Raw genomic sequence first — 24,569 nt, 5'->3', positions numbered from 1 at the left:
CTACATTGTCCTTGCCAGAGAGATGCCAGATGGCGGTGGTGAACTCAGATATGTAGAATAGGTGGAATTTTTGGCATACTGACCGGCCATGGCGAAGGCATGGGTAAGGGGCTTGTGGTCCATGAAAACCGTGAACGGCCTGCCCTCCAGAAAATACCAAAAGTTCCTGATAGTCAGGTAAAGCTCCCTGTTGAACGTGCTGTATTTAAGTTCACGGGGGGGAGGGTGGGTTGCAGATGACGCCTGAAAAAGGCCAGTGGCCTCCACTGATCTTCATGGTGCATGTCTACAAAAAAGATTGATTAACCATGACCTACCACACACAAACCTATGTTGACTATTCCCTAATTAGTCCCTGACTTATCCAAATACTTAGATATCCGATCTCTTAGAACACCTTCCAATAACTTACCTACTATAGTCGTCTTGCTTACTGACACATAATGTCACAGATTATTTTTAGAGTAATTTTTGATCAACGTAACAACATGAGCTATCTTCCATCCTCCGGCACCTCACCCGTGGCACTCCTTCTGTCAGGGGCTCTTCCATTTACTGTGCATGTCTTGCCCTGATTTGAACTGGTACCTTTTAATTCTTTGGAATCATTCATAATTCTTCATGCAATTGCTGATCTGTAATCTGTCAAATTGTGATTTAAGCCACATCCAAGTGTAGCAGCTGTGTTTCTACCTGCAGGTGATTTGACTAAGATCGTACAATGACATCTGATGAACTATTTGTCAAATTAGAATTCCAAGAATGTACTGTTAGGTCCTGCTGTGAATTAGCCAAACATCAGCAAATAAATATGGTGTCATGCTTTTCGAGAGTGATGGGTGTCCCTCCAGAAATAACCTAAAATAATGTGCTCATTCACTTGAAAATTATTGAGTTCATGAAATATCAAACAGTGAAATATTTGGATGATTTTTATATATTTACTTCTGAATATGTATATTTTATGTATGTATGTTATAGTCTTAAACATGGAATTCAGTTTGTTCAGATTCTCGTGCTGATTTTAATCTGTGGTGCAACACATGATCCCTGCAAGAACAAATATATTTCTGACTGGATTTGACAAACTTCACTAAAATCGTCAGGATGTCAGTAAGCAAAAACTCTGCCACTAAAGCAATAGATCAGCCATTATGTTCAAAGAATAAAATGAAGCTGTTGATCAAAGACACATAAACATTTTAAAAATGCCTTTGTCCAATTTAGTTTGGCCTGTATTCAGACAAGTTGGAACCTGCTGTCAGAGACATTTTTCTCAGAACTTCAATTTGAAAGGATTTTTAACAAACATAATCCATGCATTAGGCACTAAACTCAACCCAGTTAATACTCTCTCTCACCAGGAAGAATCTGAAAAAATGGCAGGAATTCTAACTTTTCAGTCATTACTGTTTTTTGCCACAAAATGCAACCATTAGAAAAAATGACAAACATGTGCTTTTAGCAATTGTGGACCTTAAATTAACCCAAGCCTGTGTCTCAAGTCTTAAAGTATTTAAAGTGAAACACGAGTGACCTCATCTTAGTAATTTTTTGGACAATATTAATGCAGTGAGGCAGACAGTTATTGATGGAGACAAGCCATCTTATAATTATCGGTGCAGATATATTTAAAAAATACTTTTCATTTTTGCTGCATCCAATTATGAATGAGGGTACTCATTAGGGCCTGATCTGCAGATCTTTTGCAGGATTTCTGTTTCTAAACAACTGTGGGAGTAGGCTTTGTGAACATCCCCTTTCAGGAATGTTGGTCCAAACCTCTAAAATTCTTCTCTGACTGACCTTCCTTCTATTATAAGGACAGAGGGGGATTTCTGTTGATTGCCCTGTATTAAGGTCCATTTGCTTGTCCTCAGACAGCGAACCTTGCTGGGGGCCTTGCTGCATGCAGAAAGAACTGCTCAGCATTTGAGCAATGGTGGAAAGATTTCTCACTCGGGCCAGGAGGGGTGGTGGAATATAATATCCTCATTGATTCATGTAGGAGTACCTAGCCCTCATACAGCCCACCCTACTGCCTTGTCAAGCACTATCTGCCCCAGCTATGGAGAATTGTGGATTCTGCATAAGAATCTTCGGCTACCTCAGAATGCAGATCAGGTGTAGATCATTCCTGGTTCCGAGGGGGGAATGTGCAACATGAAAAAGAATGTTATTGCCAAGTTGTTTGCCAAACAATGACCATTTCTAACAAGAGAGAAACAAACAAACTGCTTTTGAAATTTAACAGCACAACTATTTCCAAAGCCTCCAATGTTACCATAGCCGTGAAACTTAATTGGACAAATCACATTCAAATGGCTAATATTCGGTGGCAGAGGGGTCAACATCTTAATCCGTCAAACAAGATATGGTAGACGTGATGAAATATTCTTACCTGTATGAATACAGATGGCAATCTGAACACCACCATTAATATTCATTTCTCTAAGTCACCAGTTGTTGCTCCAGTCACTCCAGTGTGTGCTATCTATAGCAGTAAGGATTGGAGTCTATTAGCCACAAGGAGAGGTTGGATAAATTTAGATTATTTTAGGTTCATAGAGCTATTCAGCACAGAAACAGGTTCCTCAGCCCAACTCGGTACATGTTCACCAAAATGTTTGTTTAAGCTAATCTAGTTTGCTTGCATTAGGCCCATACCTTTCTAATCCTTTCCATTTAGCTGTTCATGTTAAATGTTGTAATTATACGCCCTCTAGCAGCTCGTTCCATATACCCACCACCCTCTATGTGAAAAAAGTTGTCCTTCAGGTATCTTAATTCTTTTCCTTGCTTACCTTTGGCCTCCAGTTTTAGACTCTATGATCTTGGGGAAAAATCTTGTCTTATATATGCCCACATGATTTTGTGTACCTCTCTTAGTTCAATCTTAGCCTCCTACAGTCCTGGGAAAAGAGACCCAGGGAAAAGAGACCCAGCCTATCTAGCCTCTCTTTATAACTCAAGGATGAGGTTACAAAAGTACTTGGAGGCACAAGATGGGCCAAATCCATTATGGTTTCCTTTAATGGAATACCTTGCTTGACAAACCTATTGGAATTCTTTGAAGAAGTGTCAGGCAGGATGGATCAGAGAGATGCAGTAGATGTTGTATGTTTGGATTTTCAGAAGGCCTTCGACAAGGTATCACACATGAGGCTACTTAACAAGTTAAGAGCCTATGGTATAACAGGAAGCATATTAGTGTGGGTAGAACATTGGCTGATTGACGGAAGCAGAGAGTTGGAATACATGGATCATATTCTGGTTGGCTGCCATTTGCTAGTGGTGTTTTACAGGGGTCGGTATTAGGGCCACTTTTTTCATGTTGTATATTGTGGATTATTGAATGAATGGCTTTGTGACCAGGTTTTCAGATTATCTGAAGATAGATGGAGCAGGTAGTATTGAGGAAACAGGGAGGCTGCAGAAGGACAGACTGATTTAGAGAATGGGCAGAGAAATGGCAAATTAAGTATAATGCCAGAAAGTGTACAGTCATGTACTTTGGCAGAAAAAAATAAATAAGAAGACTTTTCTTAAAAAGGGGAGAAAGTGAAATACCCAGATGCAAAGGAACTTGGGAGTCCTTGTGCAGGATAGCCTTAAGGTCAACTTGGATGTTGAGTCAGTAGTGAAGAAAGCAAATGCAATGCTGGCATTCATTTCAAGTGGAGTAGAATACAAGGGCAGGAATGTGATGTTGACGATTTATAAAACACTAGTGAGACCTCACTTTGAGTATTGTGTGCAGTTTTGAGCTCCTCATTTAGGAAAGGGTGTGCTGAAGTTGGAGAGGGTTCATAGGAGGTTCACATGGATGATTCCAAGAATGAAAGTGTTGTCGTATGATGAACGCAGAGCTTGACAGGTTCTTAATTTGCCAGAGCATCAAAGGTTATGAGGAGAAGGCCAGGCAGTGGGGGTGAATGGGGAAATAGATTAAATGATGGAGGTGACTCGATGAGATGAATTGCCTTATTTCTGCTCTTTCCCTCCTCTTGAATCTTTTCCACATCCTTTCCAATTTAATGACATCTGACAATTCTGTAACCTGAACTGCCCATGGGATTCCAAATGTGGCCTCACCGACATACCTTTTCCTGTTTTCTCTCGAGCTTCGGAGGCTGAGGAATGATCGGACAGAAGATTATAAAATTGTGATGCATAGTCTTTTTTTCCCCGCAGGGTGGAAGTATTAATTTCTAGAGGGCATAGATTTAATATGAGAAGGGTAAAACTTAAAGGCAAGTTTTTTTTTAAACATAGGATGTTTTAGGGGCCTGGAACATGATGCCAGTGTAGGTGATGGAACAGATATAAGAGAAATATTTAAGAAGCATTCGGACAGACACGTGACCAGGCAGGCAATCGAGGGATACCCAGCATGTATTTTCTTTGGCTTGGCTTCGCGGATGAAGATTTATGGAGGGGGTAAAAAGTCCACGTCAGCTGCAGGCTCGTTTGTGGCTGACAAGTCCGATGCGGGACAGGCAGACACGATTGCAGCGGTTGCAGGGGAAAATTGGTTGGTTGGGGTTGGGTGTTGGGTTTTTCCTCCTTTGCCTTTTGTCAGTGAGGTGGGCTCTGCGGTCTTCTTCAAAGGAGGTTGCTGCCCGCCAAACTGTGAGGCGCCAAGATGCACGGTTTGAGGCGTTATCAGCCCACTGGCGGTGGTCAATGTGGCAGGCACCAAGAGATTTCTTTAGGCAGTCCTTGTACCTTTTCTTTGGTGCACCTCTGTCACGGTGGCCAGTGGAGAGCTCGCCATATAACACGATCTTGGGAAGGCGATGGTCCTCCATTCTGGAGATGTGACCCATCCAGCGCAGCTGGATCTTCAGCAGCGTGGACTCGATGCTGTCGACCTCTGCCATCTCAAGTACTTCGACGTTAGGGATGTAAGCGCTCCAATGGATGTTGAGGATGGAGCGGAGACAACGCTGGTGGAAGCGTTCTAGGAGCCGTAGGTGGTGCCAGTAGAGGACCCATGATTCGGAGCCGAACAGGAGTGTGGGTATGACAACGGCTCTGTATACGCTTATCTTTGTGAGGTTTTTCAGTTGGTTGTTTTTCCAGACTCTTTTGTGTAGTCTTCCAAAGGCGCTATTTGCCTTGGCGAGTCTGTTGTCTATCTCATTGTCGATCCTTGCATCTGATGAAATGGTGCAGCCGAGATAGGTAAACTGGTTGACCGTTTTGAGTTTTGTGTGCCCGATGGAGATGAGGGGGGGCTGGTAGTCATGGTGGGGAGCTGGCTGATGGAGGACCTCAGTTTTCTTCAGGCTGACTTCCAGGCCAAACATTTTGGCAGTTTCCGCAAAGCAGGACGTCAAGCGCTGAAGAGCTGGCTCTGAATGGGCAACTAAAGCGACATCGTCTGCAAAGAGTAGTTCACGGACAAGTTTCTCTTGTGTCTTGGTGTGAGCTTGCAGGCGCCTCAGATTGAAGAGACTGCCATCCGTGCGGTACCGGATGTAAACAGCGTCTTCATTGTTGGGGTCTTTCATGGCTTGGTTCAGCATCATGCTGAAGAAGATTGAAAAGAGGGTTGGTGCGAGAACACAGCCTTGCTTCACTCCATTGTTAATGGAGAAGGGTTCAGAGAGCTCATTGCTGTATCTGACCCGACCTTGTTGGTTTTTGTGCAGTTGGATAATCATGTTGAGGAACTTGGGGGACATCCGATGCGCTCTAGTATTTGCCAAAGCCCTTTCCTGCTCACGGTGTCGAAGGCTTTGGTGAGGTCAACAAAGGTGATGTAGAGTCCTTTGTTTTGTTCTCTGCACTTTTCTTGGAGCTGTCTGAGGGCAAAGACCATGTCAGTGGTTCCTCTGTTTGCGCGAAAGCCGCACTGTGATTCTGGGAGAATATTCTCTGCGACACTAGGTATTATTCTATTTAGTAGAATCCTAGTGAAGATTTTGCCTGCAATGGAGAGCAACGTGATTCCCCTGTAGTTTGAGCAGTCTGATTTCTCGCCTTTGTTTTTGTACAGGGTGATGATGGTGGCATCACGAAGATCCTGAGGCAGTTTACCTTGGTCCCAACAAAGCTTGAAAAACTCATGCAGTTTGGCATGCAGAGTTTTGCCGCCAGCCTTCCAGAATTCTGGGGGGATTCCATGCATACCTGCTGCTTTGCCACTTTTCAGTTGTTCGATTGCCTTATATGTCTCATCCAGGGTGGGAACCTCATCCAGCTCTAGCCTTAGGGGCTGTTGAGGGAGCTGGAGCAGGGTGGAATCTTGGACTGAGCGGTTGGCACTGAAAAGAGATTGGAAGTGTTCTGACCATCGGTTGAGGATGGAGATCTTTTCGCTGAGGAGGACTTTGCCGTCTGAGCTGCGCAGCGGGCTTTGGACTTGGGGTGAGGGGCCGTACACAGCCTTTAGAGCCTCGTAGAAACCCCTGAAGTCGCCAATGTCCGCGCTGAGCTGGGTTCGTTTGGCGAGGCTAGTCCACCACTCATTTTGGATCTCCCGGAGTTTGCGCTGAAGATGGCTGCATGCGCAACGGAAGGCTTGTTTCTTCTCTGGACAGGACGGCTTTGTAAGGTGAGCCTGGTGGGCAGCTCGCTTCTTTGCCAGCAGCTCCTGGATTTCCTGGCTGTTTTTGTCAAACCAGTCCTTGTTTTTCCTGGAGGAGAAACCCAGAACATCTTCAGTGGATTGCAGTATGGTAGTCTTCAACTGATCCCAGAGGGTTTCAGGGGACGGGTCCGTGAGGCGGGTTGCATCGTCGAGCTTTGCTTTGAGGTTTGCCTGGAAGTTTCCTCTCGCTTCGTCTGACTGCAGGTTTCCAACATTGAACCTCTTTCTGGGGGCTTTATTGTTCCTGGGCTTTGGCTTGAAGTGAAGGTTGAGCTTGCAGCGAACCAGCCGGTGGTCAGTGTGGCATTCCGCGCTAGGCATGACCCTGGTGTGGAGCACATCTCGTTTGTCACTTTCTCGCACCAGGATGTAGTCCAGGAGGTGCCAGTGTTTGGATCGGGGATGCATCCAGGTGGTCTTAAGGCTGTCCCTCTGCTGAAAAAGGGTGTTTGTAATGACAAGCCGCTGTTCTGCGCAGAGCTCCAACAGGAGGCGCCCATTGTCGTTGCACTTGCCATGCTTGCCCAGGATTCCTGGCCAGGTTTCTGAGTCTTTGCCGACGCGAGCGTTGAAGTCGCCAAGGATGACAACATTGTCGGCTGTAGGGGTACGTTGGATGAGGTTGCGCAGGTCGGTGTAGAACTTGTCCTTTTCTGCTGGTTCCGCCTGGAGGGTTGGAGCATAGACACTGATGAGGGTGATGTGACGCTTGTTTTGAAGTGGGAGTCGCATGGACATGATTCGGTCCGAGAGGCCTGTCGGAAGGTTTTCGAGTTTGGAGGCAATGAAGCTCTTGACCATGAAGCCTACACCAGATAGGCGTCGTTCATCCGAAGGCTTGCCAGACCAGTAGAGTGTGTAGCCCGCGCCGCGTTCTTGGAGGCTGCCTACATCTGCCAGGCGGACTTCACTGAGAGCGGCTATGTCGATGTCAAGTCTGAGGAGTTCATGTGCAATGAGGGCAGACCGACGTTCAGGTCGGTGGCTGTCAGCCTTGTCTAGCATGGTTCTGATGTTCCAGCATGCTAGCTTGAGTTTGTGAGCATCTTTTGAGGGGGAGGACGTGGAGGGGGAGGACGTGGAGGGGGAGGACGTGGACCTGTTCTCGGGCCTGCGCAAAGGAGCTTTTAGGTGGAGTGCAGTGCGCGCAGTACTGGCCCCACCCTTTACACCCATGGTTCGTGTGCCGTGGCCGAGCAAGCTGGGACGTGGCAGCGAGGTCCTTGGGTCGTAGGTTTTATATCGGAGTGGCCTTCTCCTATGCAGGTTTCTTACCCGGGCTGGAGGGGCCTGCCTCCCCTCCTAGGTCGGTCCATACTGCCCGGACCGGGGCCGAGGCCGCCGCAGTTCACCCTGTGCCTGGACTGGGGCCGCCGCCTCCCACCCTCTGCCCGGATCGGGGCCTCCGCCTGCCCCACTCGACCAAGGCCGGGGCCGCCGTCTCCCCCTTGCTCCTGCCCGGATCGGGGCCGCCGCCGTCTACCCTTCGCCCGGACCGGGGCCGGGGCCGCTGCTGCTCTCCCTGTGCCCGGACTGGGGCCGCCACCTCCCAGCATGTATAACCATATGGGATTAGTAATAGTGGCCTGATGGCAGGCACAGACCTGGTGGGCCAAAGGGTCTGTTCTGTTCTGTGTTGTACTTTTCTATACTCTTGTATTGCAGCAACCTGGAAATACTTGAATGTTATTTCCAAACCTCAACATCAGGAAGGACAAGGGTAGCAAGTTCATGGGAATGATATCAGCTCAGATTTTCTTTCATTCTCTCACCATTAAAAATTTAGACAAATTTAGGCAACAGACCATTTCAGCCCACAAGTCCATGCTGCCAAATTTACACCCAATTAATCTATACTCCAGGTACATTTTGAATGGTGGTAGGAAACCACAGCCCCTGGGGAAAATCCACGCAAACATCGGGAGAACGTACAAACTCCTTGCAGGGAGTGCAGGATTCAGATCCTGGTCCAGATCGCTGGCACTGTAAAAGCGATGCGCTAACTGTTATGCCAACCGTTTAGCACCATCTTTGATTCAAAAATATGTCAAACTTCCTTCTCCCTTTTTGGGTCAAAGTTCTGGAACTCATTACCTACCAATGTTGTGCAATACTTTGTCACATTATCACGAAAGTATATCACCACTACATTCACAAGCATTTAGAGATGGCAATAAATGCCAGTGATGCCATTATCCTTTGAATGCAGAGAAATAATCAAGCTATATAGTTTTGTTTTAATTCTTAATGCTACCAAAGTATAAGATCTTGTGTAAAAAAACAAAATTTACAAGTAGTTATTTGGGTACTGGATGAACAAACAGGAGCAGGAGTAGGCCAACATGCCTTTCAAGCCTGCTCAGCTATTCAACACGACCATGACTGATCTATGCCGGCACCAGTTCCTCATTTGTGCCAGTTCCCCATAACCCTCAATTCCTTTATAAGTTAAGTTCCCTTAAAATCTTGTGTGTTCTGAACTCCAAGGAATACAGACCAAAACTGTAGTTTCCCATGATAGAACAGCCTTCTATTCCAGGAATTAGCCTGGTGAATCTCCTGTGGTCTACCTCTAATGCTACTCCAATCTTTTTTTTGGTGAGAATATCAAAATGTACTCATGGTGTGGCCTCACTAACACCCTCTACAACTGAAATGAATCCTCATTATTCTTAGATTAAGATCTTTTTCACAATAAAGGCCAATGTACTGTTCGGCTTCTTAACCTTGTTGGATTTGCCTTCCAACTTTTTGTGATTCTTACACAGGAAAAACTGGATCTCCTTGAGCTTCTCTCATTTGCAGTCTTACTCTTTCAGTAATAATCTACCTTTTGATTCTTCCTACCAAAATGCATGACTTTATATATCCCGAGATTAAACTCCATTTACCAGGTTTTCACCCTGTCACCTTCAAAGATCAGATTTATTGTCAGTACATACATATCATCACATCCCAAGATACTTTTTTCTGCAGGCCAGATGGAATTTCTACTTCACATTTGTGCAAAAATAGTCCCTTATCTATCTATTTCATGTGACAGAATCACAATGTCCTAAATCTTGATAAGTTCTTCCTCTTACTTTTGTACCATCGACAAGCATGAAACCTTACATTTTGTTCCCTTCTCCAGTTCACTAATATAGAAGGTGGTAGCTATATGGAACAAGCTGGCAGAAGTGGAAGAAACGTGTTCAATTGCAACATGTAAAAGACATTTCGACAGCTTTGTGTATAGGAAGGATTAAGATGGACTATGGGTCAAATACAGGTGAATGGAAATAGCTTTAGGTAGGCACTTGTTTGGGCTAAAGGGCCAGTTTCTATTCTGTAAATGTATGACTCCAAATGGTAAACAAATGAGGGCCAAGAACTGATCCCTGAAGTACTTTGCTTGTTACCTCCCTCCAGCTTATTAAGGAGCCCTTTGCCCCAACTCCTTGGTTTTGATGTGACAGCCAGTTTTTAATACAAGCTAACACATTTCCTCATATTTTGGTCTCTTATTTTTATATACTAGTCTTTTGTACGACACTGTGACAAAGAAGTATAAGAAGAGTATTATTGTCAAACCAGCACAGTCTGACATTTTACGAGGAACTACGAACTGCTGAAGGAGACAGTAGCATTTCATGTCTATTCTGCATAATTATAATCTTTTTTATCAACTTTGAAAAATCTGAACCTCTCAATGACGTCTTTAATTTTCATTCTTTGGGATTAAAAAAATAACCAAATGACCAAAATTGTGATCACTAGATGTGTGATAATAGACTTTTCCCCAGATCTGTTATCAGAAGACACACAAATTTATTTTTAATAGTTTTAACAAATATTTGTCGATGAATAATATGTAGATTCCATTTTCTTATATCCAAATTTCAGGAATACAGTGTTATCCAGAGCACTTTCATTCTCAACAATAATGTATGAACATTTCTTATACCTGGAATACTTCTCCATAGTTTTAATAATTGCTGTATCACGTGATTTTTTTTTCTCCATGTTCATCAATAATTTGTGTTTCCTTGGTAACACTGGGAATAACTCCTCCTAAATAATTTAGTTGGCATTCTTAAAGCTTTGTCTTTGACATTCTATCTGTTTCCTGTGCTTGTAGACTTGAGGTAGAGAATTGTTCGAATCAAGCAGAGAAAAAACTCAACTGTTCTGTTGTCTGTTTACATAGAATGAGTTGCATTTTCTTGATATAAAATTGAGGAAATCTGCTCAAAATGTCACAGAGGCTGACATTGGTGAGCTTCTGGTTATTGCTGGGAAAGTGCAGTTGAGACTGGCATGGGTTCTGTGGGTTGGTTTCCAGTGAAACATTTAAAATATTTGGTCAGGCAACACCACACTGGATCCTACCAGGTTCAGTCAGGTAAGCAGAATTTTATATTCTGTGCATTCACTGCACCTCTGCCTGAGAAATGCTCATAACTATTTGAATTCAACATTGGTAAAATTCTGCTTCAAGCAATTTTTGGCCTGATAAAGAAAGGGAATGAAATGTAAGGTTTCCAAGTCGGCCGATGGCGGTGTTTATAATATTAATGAAAGAGTGCTGAATACTGTTTGATCCTTTCCCACTGTTTACAGCAGCTTGGAAATTGCAGTGGTGACTTGGCTCACATGGATACATTTAAGGCAAAGATGCAACCTGACGAAACAGCATTTTCCCATCCTCGGTACAAAACATCGAGGCATACACCAGACGCAAGACACATACAGACAAACAATACATACACGGTACAAATATACACATATAAAAATAAATAAATACATACTATTTTGTTTAGTAAATATTTGAACCTTTTTATCATTTTTTATGGTCCTGTGGTTTGACCTCCCATCTCATTCTCTTCAACAACTGTATCACATTGTGATGCAGCTAGGATGCTCTCAATAGAACTCCTACAGAAGGTTAACATGATGGTGGCCAGTCACCTTCCTTCCCCCTTCAGTCATCTCAGAAAGTGCAGCCACTGTTGCACCTTCCTGACAAGTGAGGAGATGTGTGTCCATGATGGGTCACTTGTTGTCCAACAGCAGAATAAACAAATTGTTCAGAAGTTAACAAATCCCCAAGTACCAAGTGTAGATGTTGTATGGATCCCAACACACACTAGTTTCTGATATCAGACATCCTGATTACATTATAAGTACAGAAGATGAAATAAACACTCAGCAGATCAGGCAGCACCTGTGCAAGGAGAAACAGTTAACATCTTGGATCTGGTACCTTTTGTCAGAACTAGGGAAGAGAGAAAAAAATACATTAGTTTTCAGTCGGAGAGAAGGTGGGGGTGGGGTTGTAGTATTCATTGTCAAAGTTCACATGCTACATGCAAGTTTTGCAAGAGAGATTGAAAGCTCTGGATTGAGCAAGAAATCTATAGTTTCCAGCAAGCAAGGGAATTGTACATACACCTGTACCTAGTGTTACTTTCATTCTCTTGAATGACCCAAAAATATGTTTTAAGGTGAGATAAACATTGAATTAATATATCTTGCAATTTTTCATCCAGAACTTATAGAATCAATCCACTGCAGTGTTGTAGCAAATGCTCTTTTCTTTACATCTCTTGAGGGAAAATATTAATCACCTAATGTAGTTCCGATCAGAAGAGAATTCTGCAACTACTTAACAGCATGAACACACAAGACACTGCACAAATCAAGTTGCTGGAGGAGCTCAGCAGGTTAGACAGAGTATAGGGAGAGATTGGACAGATTAGGTCTTTATTCTTTGGAGCGTAGAAGGTTGAGAGGGGATTTGATAGAAGTATTTAAGATTATGAAAGGGATAGACAGAGTGGATGTGGATAGACTATTTCCGTCAAGAGGAGGAAAGATTAAAACAAGAGGACATGAGTTAAGAATTAAGGGGCAGAGGTTTAGAGATAACATGAGGGGGAACTTCTTGACTCAGAGAGTGGTAGCCGTGTGGAATGAGCTTCCGGGAGAAATAGTGGCGGCGGAGTCAATTGTATTATTTAAGAAAAGGTTGGACAGGTATATGGATGAGAAGAAGATGGAGGGTTATGGGCATTGTGCAGGGAGGTGGGACTAGAAAGGGGTGTTTGGTTCGGTGCGGACTAGAAGGGCCTAATGGCCTGTTTCCGTGCTGTAATTGTTATGTTATATGTTATGTTATTTGTGGAAAGAAATGGATTGCAAGGGTGGAGTGGATATTGGACTGTGGATGTGGGTGAAGGGGAGGTTGGAGGAAAGAGAGGTGAAGGGTTGCAGTCAGGCAGGGTGCAAGAGAATGCCGAGAGGAGTGAGGATTGGAAGCGATGTTCAGGGAAGGTGAAAGGGGATGGGGACACAAAGAAAGGAGATACAGAGACAGGAAGGATCAAGGGTGAGAGAGATCACTGAGAGGGTGGGCTAAGTGGATGGGGTGAGGAGAAAACTGATTAAAGGTGGTTATACCTGAGCCCATCTGTACATGAGCATATGTGTATTCTTGCAACAAACAATCCCATGCTTATCCATTTCTGTGTGTGTGTGTACTGTTAATTTACCAAGTTTTGCTCTGCCAATCTCATCTGAGCTGATGTCCAACAACCAAATCACTTTAAAATCAGTCTCACACAGCTTTATCTCTACTCCTCAATATGAAGTTTGGGAATTCAAACACAAATGCATGGATTAACTTCAGGAGGTGCTTTTCTGAGGGGGAAAAAAATCTTGTATCTGCTCTTGTCTGCTGCTTTGATGTCTGTACTCTGAATTTTAAAGAGCTTCTTTCAAAATCCACACCATGAATACACAGGTCTCCAGTAACAAGGTGCAACATCACAATCAGACAGGTTTGATGAATTGTAAGGTGCCTGAAGAAATATGTTCCCATCTCACATTATAATAAGGACTGTTTTGGCAAGTTAGCCTCTCCTAGATCTTGTTTATAAAAAATATATTTAACCAAATCATCCTCAAAAATAATTTTAAAAATGATTGTGACATTCTTCAATGGAGTTTTGAGCTTGAGTTTCTTCACGATTTATTTCTCATATTTCTTAACAGTACAGGAGCAGGGCATCTGGCCCATTATTCACAGCCCCATTCTCTCAATGTGATTCTCCTGTCACCTGGGGCAACTTAAAGTGGTGAATTAATTTAGCAGAACATCTTGGGAACAGGGAGGAAAACAGAGCACTGGATGGAAATTCATGCAGTAAGAGAGAGAATGTGCAAACTCCACACAGACAGCACCTGAGATCACAATTAAATCCAAGTCATTGGAGCTGTGAGACAACAGCTAAGCTACCTGCTCTATTTATCTATGGCCATGTTTAACATGTATACATCGTGTATAGGGTGCATTAAATTCTAATGTTAAGTTTTAAGTTTGTTTTTTAGTTTGTTTATTTGTCAGAAAAGACCCAGTGAAGTTAGAAGAATTCAGCAACCAGACCAACAAATTATCTCTGACATTACATACAGCCATTTAGAGTATAGGATTAGAATGAAAAGGAAAATCAGTTGACATGAGTGAAACAAGAAAGTCTGCAGACGCTGTGATTGTAGTAAAAATAGAAAAATGCTGGAGTTGCGTCCATATGAATTCCTGAGCCTTCCTTCAAGGTATGAACAAAAAGCAGACAGACACCTGAATAAAAAAGCTGGGAGAGGAGCACAGGCCAATAGGGCAAAGGCTGATAAATGGACAGGGACAGGAGGACAGAATTGATCAGGGAGGGGGTGAGAGAATACAGAGCTGGGGGAAAAGAAACCTAGGAGATATAGGGATAGGAAAGTGGAGCGATAGGGAGGGGGCTGTTAATGGAAACTGGAAAAGTCAAAATTTCACATCGCATAAAATTTGTGTCGCATTCATTTTTTGTTGCTTAAATTTTGCATCCCGTTAAATTTTGACTCGCATCAATATTGCATCGCATCAATCCTTTTTCTGACATCATTTTTCTGTCGCCTCAAAATTTGTGTTTCATGAATTTTGCAGTGCATCCGTTTTTTGTCACATCAAATTTGTGTCACACCAATTTCGCATACCATCAATTTTGGGTGGAGGGTGCCCAGATGGAATATGAGATGTTGCTCCTCCAATTTATGGATGATCTCATTCTGGCATTGCAAGAGACCATAGACAGACATGTTGGCATGGAAATGGGGTGTGTAATTGAAATGGGTTGCCACTGGGAGATCTCCGTTATTGCAGCAGACAGAATAAAGGTGCTCAACAAAACAATTTCCCAGTCAGCAACCAGTTTCTCCATAGAGGCGACCACAACAGGAGCAGTAGATTGCCACGACAGGTGAAGTATTGCTTCACTTGGAAAGATTGTTCAGGGCCCCAAATGGTGGCAAATGTAGCATTTCTTGTGGTCACAGGGGTAGGTGCCAAGGGGAAGATTGGTGGGAAGGTAGGAATGGATGATGGAGTCTCGGAGGTAGCAGATCATGCAGAAGGTGGTGGGATCACGTGATAGGTGGCAGAAATGGTGGAGGATGATATTTTGGATGCAGAGGCTTGTGGGGTGGTAGGTGAGAACAAGGGGAATCCTGTCCTTGTTGGCCAGAGTGGGCCAGGACAGATGTGTGGGCATTGGAGATATACGGGTGAGGGCTGAGATGGTGATAGTAGAGAGGAAGCCATGTTTTTTTTTGAAGAAGGAGAGCATCCCTAATGATCTTACATGGAAGACTTTAACCTAGGAACAGGATAAAGGAATTGAAAGAAAGAAATTGAATTCTTACAGCTGACAGGATGTGAGGAGGGGTAGTTGAGGCAGCTGTGGGAGTTGATGGGCTTGTAGACGATGTCTGTCAAGAGTTTGTCTCCTGAGTTTGAGACAGAGAGTTCGAGAAAAGGGAGAATATTGCGAGAGATGGACCAAGTGAATTTGTGGTCGAGAGGAAGTTGACACCACTCCATTGATATCTTACTGCAATTGGAAACTTGTTTAGAGAGGAACAATAATATCAAAGACCACACAAAAAGCTTCAAATATATAAAAAGTAAAGTGAGGCGAGAGTAGATAAAGGACCATTATAAAATGACACAGGAGAAATAATAATGGGAGACAAGGGGATGGTAGATGAACTAAATTAGTATTTTGCATTAGTCTTTACTGTGAAATACATTAGCAGTGTGCCAGATGTTGAAGGGTATCAAGGAAGGAAGTGAGTGTAGTTAATTTCAAGGGAGAAGATGGTCAGAAAGCTGAATGGTCTACGGTTGGATAAGTCTCTGGGACCAGATGGATTGTACCCTCAGGTTCTGAGAGAGATAGTGGTAGAGATTATGGAGGCATTGATAATGATCTTTCAGGAATCAATAGATTCTGGTATGATTCTGGAAAATTGTTAATGTCACCCCACTATTCAAGAAGGGCGGAGGCAACAGAAAGGAAATTATAGACTGTTTAGTCTGACATAAGTGGTTGAGAAAATGTTAGAGTCAATTGTCAAGGATGAGGCTACTGTGTGCTTGGAAAAATCTTGCTTGAGAAACCTGTTGAAATTCTTTGAAGAAGTGACAAACAGGCAGGATAAAGAAGATGCAGCAGATGTTGTGTATTTAGATTTTCAGAAGGCCTTTGACAAGGTGCCACACATGAGACTGCTTAACAAGATAAGAGGCCATGGTATATCACATAGATTCTCAAGGTGGGTCATGGGAATATTTTGGTGGGACGTAGGAATATTTTGGGAAATAATTAACAAGTTGGTTTGAAAAAATAAACTCGTTATGTTGGTGTGAAAGATGTGACTTGGCAACACAATTGTGGTAACTTCCAAGTTCTTTTTATTTTCATAACATGTGTTTTTGCTCTTCCAATGTTTCAGTTGTTTCTCTTATTTCAACTGTTGTTATCCTTGGTTAACATAATAATTGTTTTTTTTCTGATCAGTCTTATTATCATCCACTCCAAATTATCCCATTGGTGACGAGGATTCCAACTTATGCCAGGAATCATGTCTCCATCCATACCCCTTTATTTTTTTAGTTAGGAGTGAGTGAAACCTCTATCTGTATGTATCTTTGTACACTAGCGTTTTGATGGGGGAGGGGGTTGTTTGCCCCAGGTGCCAGCCAGAGGGGGGCAGCAAAATTGGAAAAAAAAATAAAGACCCCAGAAAGTAAAGCATGAGGCTAGTGCAGTTTTGATGCACTCTGTGAGAAAATAATTTCAAAAGTCGTGTGGTTTTTTTTTAGGGTCAGTATTCTTCCATTGATTTGATTATTACATTTTTCAATTCGAAAACATAATAAACTATTGATTAACTTTTTCAGGGAGTTCGCGCTGTTGTATTAATCTGTTTATGGGAGCTTGCACTGTTGTATATTCAAAATGAGCAGACTGTAGTGGCCCGTGACCAACACCAGAAGTGGCCATCAAATGCAGCAACTGGCAAGACCTCCTCGCATGGGCTGAGATGGCTGTTTCCATAGGTTGCCGGTGAAACTGGCCAATCACCGCCAGCGGATTCCGGGGGCCCAATCGGGGCCTGGATACTGGAACTGACCAATCGGTGGCCAACCAGCTCAAACCACACCCTGGTGGTAACACGGCTGAGCTCACTGTAAAAGGCAGAGTTGCCCCTAAATAAACTCAGTGTCGAATATGCTCTACCAGTGTGTGTGTGTGTCTTCTTTCTTCCATGAGTCTTGAGCTACAGTCCAGGAGTTATAACCATGAGTTATAACCTGGGTGTAGCAGTAGCGACCCCGCTACAAGACCAAGCAAGCAAAAGGTTCATCAATATTCAGTGAAATTTTTGAAGTTTGGGTTTATACCTGCTGTACGTGATGAGCGGGCACCTTTTTGCCTATTATCCCAAAAGACTTCGACAGGCTGTCTTGAAACTCATTTGAGGGTAAAACATCCTAACCATGTCGATTTGAATTTGGAATATTTTAAATCACTGAGAAAGAAGTTTGAAAGTAGATCAAAAATCACTTTTTTATTTGCTGCGCAAGCTACAGACCTGAATCGTACTCTTGAAGCTAACTATGAAATTTCTTTGCTGATAGCAAAACATGAGAAGAATCATACGATTGGGGAGGAACTGATTAAATCCGCAATATCATCGTTTCTCAAAACAGTTCTGCGAAAGGATGATAAAGATGTCCGAGCAATGCCATTGAGTAATTGCAACAGAATAGAATACATGGGTCAAGATGTTGAAAAACAGCTTATTGAGAAGTTTAAATCATGAAAGTTCTCAATTCAACTGGATGAATCTACTGTACAGTGCAGTGAGGCTCTGTTATTAGCATACATGAGATATATAGATCAGGAAGAGTTTCAAGAAGAGATGTTTTGTGGATCATTAAAGTCTATAGTTGATATCTACAGCAAGCTCAAAAGTTATTTGGATGAAAATGAAATACCATGAAGAAATTTTGTATCTTGTGCTGCAGATGGCACCTGCTATGATGGGTTTTTAAAAAAAAACCCAGCATGTTTAAAATTAATGAAGGACGAAAATCCAAACATGTTGGTTGTGCATTGTATTATCCACTGAGAAAACTTAGTTGCCAAGAAAGTTTCCCCTGTTCTACATGAGATACCTCATTCTGTGATCAAGTGTATCAGTGCCATCAAAGCTAATACCAAATGTGAACGTCTGTTTTTTAAGCAGTTTTGTGTCGATAAAAATGCAGAACATGTGAGATTATTCTTCTTCTTTCTTCTTTGGCTTGGCTTCGCGGACGAAGATTTATGGAGGGGGTAAATGTCCACGTCAGTTGCAGGCTCGTTTGTGGCTGACAAGTTCGATGCGGGACAGGCAGACACGGTTGCAGAGGTTGCAGGGGAAAATTGGTTGGTTGGGGTTAGGTGTTGGGCTTTTCCTCCTTTGCCTTTTGTCAGTGAGGTGGGCTCTGCGGTCTTCTTCAAAGGAGGTTGCTGCCTGCCAAACTGTGAGGCGCCAAGATGCACGGTTTGAGGCGATGTCAGCCCACTGGCAGTGGTCAATGTGGCAGGCACCAAGAGATTTCTTTAGGCAGTCCTTGTACCTTTTCTTTGGTGCACCTCTGTCACGGTGGCCAGTGGAGAACTCGCCATATAACACGATCTTGGGAAGGCGATGGTCCTCCATTCTGGAGACGTGACCCACCCAGCGCAGCTGGATCTTCAGCAGCGTGGACTCGATGCTGTCAACCTCTGCCATCTCGAGTACTTCGACGTTAGGGATGAAAGCGCTCCAATGAATGTTGAGGATGGAGCGGAGACAACGCTGGTGGAAGCGTTCTAGGAGCCGTAGGTGATGCCGGTAGAGGACCCATGATTCAGAGCCGAACAGGAGTGTGGGTATGACAACGGCTCTGTATACGCTTATCTTTGTGAGGTTTTTCTGTTGGTTGTTGTTCCAGACTCTTTTGTGTAGTCTTCCAAAGGCGCTATTTGCCTTGGCGAGTCTGTTGTCTATCTCGTTGTCGATCCTTGCATCTGATGAAATGGTGCAGCCGAGATAGGTAAACTGGTTGACCGTTTTGAGTTTTGTGTGCCCGATGGAGATGTGGGGGGGCTGGTAGTCATGGTGGGGAGCTGGCTGATGGAGGACCTCAGTTTTCTTCTGGCTGACTTCCAGGCCAAACATTTTGGCAGTTTCCGCAAAACAGGACGTCAAGCGCTGAAGAGCTGGCTCTGAATGGGCAACTAAAGCGGCATCATCTGCAAAGAGTAGTTCACGGACAAGTTGCTCTTGTGTCTTGGTGTGATCTTGCAGGCGCCTCAGATTGAAGAGACTGCCATCCGTGCAGTACCGGATGTAAACAGCTTCTTCATTGTTGAGGTCTTTCATGGCTTGGTTCAGCATCATGCTGAAGAAGATTGAAAAGAGGGTTGGTGCGAGAACACAGCCTTGCTTCACGCCATTATTACTTCACAATTAAGTAACGTGGTTGTCAAAGGGAAACTGATTCAAAAGGTTTTTGGAACTGTTTGATCTCCTCAGTGAGTTTTTGAAGGACGACCCTGAAATGAAGCTCTTGCTAACAACAGATGGCAAAGCTTATGTGAGTTACTTGATGGACATTTTTGAGAAACTAAGTACATTGAACAAGCAACTCCAAGTATCAAATATGACACATTGATATTTGGATTTATGACACTTCTAGAATTATGCCAAAGGAATATTTCTGCAAGAAATTTCAGTCAATTCTATTGGTTGAATAAGTGTGAGGTAACTAGTGCTGCTACAAACGTCATTGTTGATCATTTGAAAATGTTGGTTACTGACTTCAGTGAAAGATTTTGTGGTTTAAAGGCAATGGATTTTCCCTCTTGGTTAACTCAGCCAGTGCTGGTGGACTTATCTGCAGTTCCAGTACAATACCAAGAAGCTTTATCTGCATAGTTAGGGACCCACTGGGCATAGTAAGAGAAAAACCCAGTCACCTTTTCAGGGCTTTAAGGTTGTGGGGGTGGGGAAATTCCAGGAGTAGGTGCATGCATTCATGGCCTGGACCAATGACTCCATTCTCAACGACACAGCCAAGGATGGCAAGGTGGGTTGTGCGAAATATGCACTAGTCCTCATTGTATGTGAGATTGAGGAGCTTGGCAGTTTGGTGGAATTTTTGAAGGTTGGCGTCATGGTCCTGCAGGTTGTGACCACAGATGGTGACATTGTTGAGATACAGGAATGTGGCCTGCAGCTTGTATTAATCTATCATGCAGTCCATGTCCTGCTGGAAGACCGAGACTCCTTTGGTGATGCTGAAGGGTACCTGCAGGAAGTGGTAGAGGCAGCCATCCACCTCAAACCAAGTATATTGGCGGTCCTCTGGGCGGATAGGGAGCTGGTAATATGGGGATTTCAGGTCGATAGTGGAGAAGACCCAATACTGTGTGCTTTGGTTCACCATATCGGATATACGGCGGAGGGGATATGCTTCTAGTTGTGTGCACCTATTAATGGTCTGAATGTAGTCAATAACCATCCTGTTCTTCTCCCCATTCTTCACTAGCACCACTTATGCTCTCCAAGGGCTGGTGCTGGCCTCAATGATCTCCTCATTCAGTAGCCGCTGCTCCTTCGCCCGAATAAAGGCCCTGAACCCAGCAATGTACCATCAACTTTTGGTGGCGATGGGTTAACATTTGGTGGTGAGATTGGCAAACAACAGTGGAGGGGTGATTTTAAGCCTGGAGAAATTGCTGATCGTGCACGATAAATGACTGTGTGTGATTAGTGGAGGGGGAGGTGGAAGGCTGAAGGGTAGGTGGAGTGCAGGGGTGATTTGAGAACTACTAGTAACAGACAGTGAGGGTTGGATGGGGCCCATTGAACTCCATCATCTCTTTTAAAGTGACATTGAAAATCAGTAGTATGGCAATGCAGAGCTGCGACATCACCAAAAGTTTAAAGCAGTGGTTCTCAACCTTTTTCTTTCCACTCACGTACCACTGAAGTATTCGCTTTGCCAGAGGTGCTTTGTGATCAGTAAGGGATTGCTTAAGGTGGTATGTGGGTGGAAAGAAGTTTGAAAGCCACTGTTTTAATTGTACCTAATTGACTCGTTATGCGCACGGTTTCATAACTCCAAAGGAAATGGGCCAATGACAATTTTTCTCAAGCCAAATATTTCAGTAAAAATTGGGTCTAGAGCAGTGATTCTCAACCTTCCCCTCCTACTCACATACCCACCATAAGCAATCCCTTACTAATCACAGAGCACCGATGGCATAGGGAATACTTAAAGTGGTATGTGAGTGGAAATAAAAAGGTTGAGAACCACTGGTTTAAATTCTTTATAGTCTGTATCCCATGTGATTAGAGTCACTCTGGAGTAACCACGAACATTAGCCATATGTGACTTTGAGGCCAAGGAGACCTTTTGGTTTATTGGCCTTACCACAAGGGAGCAGCGCTGCACCATGTCAGGATGAATGACGCTCTCTGTGCTCCCACTATCGAACAGGCAATTCATGTCATGTGGCCATTCACTTAAATATCCATCATTGACCTGGGGCAAGCCGATGCGGGCTGTCCTGGTCGAGTGTGTTGGAGACCAGTGTCGGAGTGTTGCTTGTTGCTGCTGTGGAGAAATTGCGTGCTGATTTGGAAGATGGAGATGTCCAAGATGGCAGCCCCCACTGTCTGCATATGACGCTGCTGGGAATGGGATGGATCTACACATAGTGTCCCTTCTTCCCACAGCTGGAACAGACCGTGTCTTTCGCTGGGTAACATTTCTTCGGGTGCTTGCCCAGACCACATAAATCGCACTTCGGGTGCTCAAGAGTATAGTGGCCGTGGTCGGGTCACTGACGGAACCTGGTGATGGTGGTTGGATCGTTAGCGGGGTGAGGGGGTGGTGGCACATCCCAAGATGGCAGCGCCTGGAGCAACCATAAGGCAGCCACGTTGTCAGTTGAGTGGACTTCCATATTCTAAAGGGCCACCTCCAGCGTACTTGCCAACTCGACTGCTCCCTGCAGGCTGAGCTCCCCTTGCTCCAGTAGTCTTTGGTGGATGTTATTCGACCTGATCCCTACAACATTGGCATCTCTGACCTGGTCCTCTGTGTACTCTGCGGTCATCAAATTCACAGGCCCTTCTAAGGGTTCGCAGGGCCTGAAGGTACTCGATGTTTGACTCCCCAGGCTGCTGCTTTCAGGTCACCAGGAGGTGCCTGGTGTAGACTTCGTTAATCTTTTGGAGGTACTGGCCCTCTAGATTGTCCATGGTCTCCTGATTCGACGCAGCGACTCTGATCATGGAGTGTACCAGGGTGCCGAATTGGGAGTGCAGGACCTGTAATTTGTCGGTCTCTAACCGCACAATGGCTGAAGATGCCTGCAGGAATACCTTGAAACAGCGAAGCCAGAGTTCAAAGTTGGTGATTGAGGGTAGATTTCCAGCTTTACTGGCTTCAGGATCTTCTCCATTATATAAAAAAAAGCTAATAAAATTGATGCACCATCAGTGACTCCAAAAGACTGAAGTTGTGCAAACTGATAGGCTTTTGTTAACGATAGAACAAAAGTATGTCCATGCTCCTGTACTGTCCTGCACGCAGGACGGTCCTGTGGAACAGTCACCTTTATTCAGGAGCCTGTGGGAGGGGCCACAGGTACAGTCAGCCAATGTGAGTGTCCAAACAGATAAATGTATACACACAGTGGTTTCCCACTGAAGACATGAATGCAGGCATTCATTTCAAGAGGAATAGAATACAAGAGCAGGATTGTGATGTTGAGGTTTTATAAGGCACTGGTGAAACACCACTTGGAGCATTGTGAGCAGTTTTGAGCTCCTCATAAGAGAAACAATGTGCTCACATTAAAGAGGGCTCAGAGGGGGTTCACAAGGATGATTTTGGCAATGAGGAGCATTTGACAGCTCTCGGCCTGAAGCATTGGAATTTAAGATAATGAGGCGGGAATCTCATTTAAACATTTTCAATGTTGAAAGGCATGGACGGAGTTGATTCCAATGGTGGGAGAGTCTAGGACCAGAGGTCACAACTTTAGGTTTGAAGGGCATCTGGTTAGAATGGATATGCAGAGGAATTTCTTTAGCCAGAGGGTGGTAACTCTAGTATTTTTTTCCACAGGCAGTTGTGGAGGCCAAGTCATTGGGTGTATTTAAGGCAGAGATTGATAGTTTCTTGATTAGCCACGGTATCAAATATTATGGGGACCATCAATTATCTGATTTATACCAATCCTACATTAATCCCATTTTTCTTCTTCCCACATTTCCATCTACTCCTTTGATTTTAATACTCACCTTTGCACTAGAGGCAATTTATAGTGGCCAGTTAGCCTCCCAACCTGCATATCTTTGAGATGTGTGAAGAAACTCGAGCACTGGTAAGAAACCCATGAAGTTACACAGAGAACTTGCAAGCTCCAGGTTAGTTCTTGGATTCTCAAGTGCTGTGAGGCAATGGCTCGACTTGCTGAACAACTGTGCTGCCCTGTGTTCCTCACTATCAACCTATTTTAATTTAATTGGCAAACTTCTTAATTGTTGCATTTAAGTCCAAAATATTTCCAGATCAGTGTTCCAGATATCTTAAACACAATGCTACTGAATCCATTGGGCACACGTTGGGAGTTAAATTATTTCCTTGTGGTGGAGCAATTGAGTTGACTGAGCCAGCTGCAACTTATTTGTCTCATCTGTGGCAATGTGGGCAACAACTTCAAAATTCAAAGAGTCAGCTCTGATCATGTGGAAAACTCATTGAATCATAATTTTTTTCTTGTCACTGCTAATTGAGAATGACTCAATATATTTGGTAAATTGTGTTGTAATATGGTTATAATGTGGCACAACCCAGTCCTTTTTCTTGCTATTGTCTTTGGCTTGGCTTCGCGGACGAAGATTTATGGAGGGGGTAAAAAGTCCACGTCAGCTGCAGGCTCGTTTGTGGCTGACCAGTCCGATGCGGGACAGGCAGACACGATTGCAGCGGTTGCAAGGGAAAATTGGTTGGTTGGGGTTGGGTGTTGGGTTTTTCCTCCTTTGCCTTTTGTCAGTGAGGTGGGCTCTGCGGTCTTCTTCAAAGGAGGCTGCTGCCCGCCAAACTGTGAGGCGCCAAGATGCACGGTTTGAGGCGTTATCAGCCCACTGGCGGTGGTCAATGTGGCAGGCACCAAGAGATTTCTTTAGGCAGTCCTTGTACCTTTTCTTTGGTGCACCTCTGTCACGGTGGCCAGTGGAGAGCTCGCCATATAATACGATCTTGGGAAGGCGATGGTCCTCCATTCTGGAGACGTGACCCATCCAGCGCAGCTGGATCTTCAGCAGCGTGGACTCGATGCTGTCGACCTCTGCCATCTCGAGTACCTCGACGTTAGGGGTGTGAGCGCTCCAATGGATGTTGAGGATGGAGCGGAGACAACGCTGGTGGAAGCGTTCTAGGAGCCGTAGGTGGTGCCGGTAGAGGACCCATGATTCGGAGCCGAACAGGAGTGTGGGTATGACAACGGCTCTGTATACGCTTATCTTTGTGAGGTTTTTCAGTTGGTTGTTT

The 24,569-nt window shown here is 44.1% G+C and overlaps 1 protein-coding gene across 4 annotated transcripts in view; it reads left to right on the top strand.

Annotated features, from left to right (window-relative positions):
- The window catches only part of rgs12b (regulator of G protein signaling 12b), a 268,107-nt gene that overhangs the window by 131,348 nt on the left and 112,190 nt on the right, over nt 1-24,569 (top strand). The gene's annotated exons all lie outside the window — the stretch shown is intronic.

Source organism: Narcine bancroftii, chromosome 1 (genome assembly GCF_036971445.1).
Source record: "Narcine bancroftii isolate sNarBan1 chromosome 1, sNarBan1.hap1, whole genome shotgun sequence".
Taxonomy (NCBI): Eukaryota; Metazoa; Chordata; class Chondrichthyes; order Torpediniformes; family Narcinidae; genus Narcine; species Narcine bancroftii.
The sequence above is the reverse complement of the archived record's forward strand: the minus strand, read 5'-3'. Positions and strand labels throughout refer to the sequence as shown.